Here is a 2,620-nt window from a genome sequence, read left to right on the forward strand (position 1 = left end):
TCGAAAATCTAGACTCACAGGAGACGGACCACATGGTACCCAAGGCGGCAATATGCCCTTGGGGACAAGTCGGCTGGAGGACGATGTATTGAATCTCGACGCAATGTGAGTGTTCCATCGTCATTAGGAGGCCCTGAATGTTACAATTAACTATCAGTTTCCCGTCGGATTCGAAAATCTAGACTCACAGGAGACGGACCATATGGTGCCCCAGACAGCAATATCCCCTTGGAGACAAGTCGGCTGGAGGACGATGTATTGAATCTCGACGCAATTTGAGTGTTCCATCGTCATTAGGAGGCCCTGAACGTTACACTTAACTATCAGTTTCGCGTCGGATGCGAAAATCTAGACTTACAGGAGAAGGTCCATATGGTGCCCGAGGCAGCAATATCACCTTTGAGACAAGTCGGCTGGAGGACGATGTATTGAATGTCGACGCAAATTGAGTGTTCCATCGTCATTAGGAGGCCATGAACGTTACAATTAACTATCAGTTTTGCGTCGCAATCGAAAATCAAGACTCACAGGAGAACGATCATAAGGTGCCCGAGGCAGCAATAGACCCTTGGAGACAAGTGTGATGGAAGTCGACGAATTGGATCGCGACGCAATTTGAGTGTTACATCGTCATTAGGAGGCTCTGAATGTTACAACTAACTATCACTTTCTCGTCGGATTCGAAAATCAATTCACAGGAGAAGTGCCATATGGTGCCCGAGACAGCAATATCCCATTTTATACAAGGCGGCTGGAGGACAATGTATTGTTTCTCGACGCAATTAGAGTGTTCCATCGTCTTTGGAGGCGCTGAACGTTACAATTACCTATCATTTTTGCGTCGGATTCGAAAAACAATTCACAGGAGAAGGACCATATGGTGCCCGAGGCAGCTATATCCCCTTGTAGACAAGTCGGCTGGAGGCCGATGTATTGAATATCGACGCAATTTGAGTGTTCCATCGTCATTAGGAGGCACTGAACGTTACAATTAACTATCATTTTCGCGTCGGATTCGAAAATCAATTCACAGGAGAAGGACCATATGGTGCCGAGGCAGCAATATAGTTTTGTAGACAAGTCGGCTGGATTACGATGTATTGACTCTCGACGCAATTTGAGTGTTGTATTGTCATTAGGAGGCCATGAACGTTGCAATTAACTATCATTTTTGCGTCGGATTCGAAAATCTAGACTCACAGGAGACGGACCACATGGTACCCAAGGCGGCAATATGCCCTTGGGGACAAGTCGGCTGGAGGACGATGTATTGAATCTCGACGCAATGTGAGTGTTCCATCGTCATTAGGAGGCGCTGAACGTTACAATTAACTATCATTTTCGCGTCGGATTCGAAAATCATTTCACAGGAGAAGGACCATATGGTGCCCGAGACGGCAATATCCCCTTGAATACAAGTCGGCTGGAGGGCGATGTATTGAATCTCGACGCAATTTGTGTCTTCCATAGTCATTAGGAGGCGCAGAACGTCACAATTAGCTATCATTTTCGCGTCGGATTCGAAAATCAATTTACAGGAGAAGGACCATATGGTGCCCGAGGCAGCAATATCCCCTTGTAGACAAGTTAGCTGGAGGACGATGTGTTGACTCTCGACGCAATTTGAATGTACTATCGTCATTAGGAGGCCATGAACGTTACAATTAACTATCATTTTTGTGTCGGATTCGAAAATCTAGACTCACAGGAGACGGACCACATGGTGCCCAAGGCGGCAATATGCCCTTGGGGACAAGTCGGCTGGAGGACGATGTATTGAATCTCGACGCAATGTGAGTGTTCCATCGTCATTAGGAGGCCCTGAATGTTACAATTAACTATCAGTTTCGCGTCGGATTCGAAAATCTAGACTCACAGGAGACGGACCATATGGTGCCCGAGACGGCAATATCCCCTTGAATACAAGTCGGCTGGAGGGCGATGTAATGAATCTCGACGCAATTTGTGTCTTCCATAGTCATTAGGAGGCGCAGAACGTCACAATTAGCTATCATTTTCGTGTCGGATTCGAAAATCAATTTACAGGAGAAGGACCATATGGTGCCCGAGGCAGCAATATCCCCTTGTAGACAAGTTAGCTGGAGGACGATGTGTTGACTCTCGACGCAATTTGAATGTTCTATCGTCATTAGCAGGATTTGAACGTTACAATTAACTATCATTTTTGTGTCGGATTCGAAAATCTAGACTCACAGGAGACGGACCACATGGTACCCAAGGCGGCAATATGCCCTTGGGGACAAGTCGGCTGGAGGACGATGTATTGAATCTCGACGCAATGTGAGTGTTTCATCGTCATTAGGAGGCCCTGAATGTTACAATTAACTATCAGTTTCCCGTCGGATTCGAAAATCTAGACTCACAGGAGACGGACCATATGGTGCCCCAGACAGCAATATCCCCTTGGAGACAAGTCGGCTGGAGGACGATGTATTGAATCTCGACGCAATTTGAGTGTTCCATCGTCATTAGAAGGCGCTGAATTAACTATCAGTTATGCGTCGGATTCGAAATTCTAGACTCACAGGAGAACGACCATCAGGTGCTCGAGGCAGCAATAGACCCTTGGAGACAAGTCGGATGGAGGCCGATGTATTGA

This window comes from Schistocerca americana, unplaced genomic scaffold (assembly GCF_021461395.2).
Source record: "Schistocerca americana isolate TAMUIC-IGC-003095 unplaced genomic scaffold, iqSchAmer2.1 HiC_scaffold_50, whole genome shotgun sequence".
NCBI lineage: Eukaryota > Metazoa > Arthropoda > Insecta > Orthoptera > Acrididae > Schistocerca > Schistocerca americana.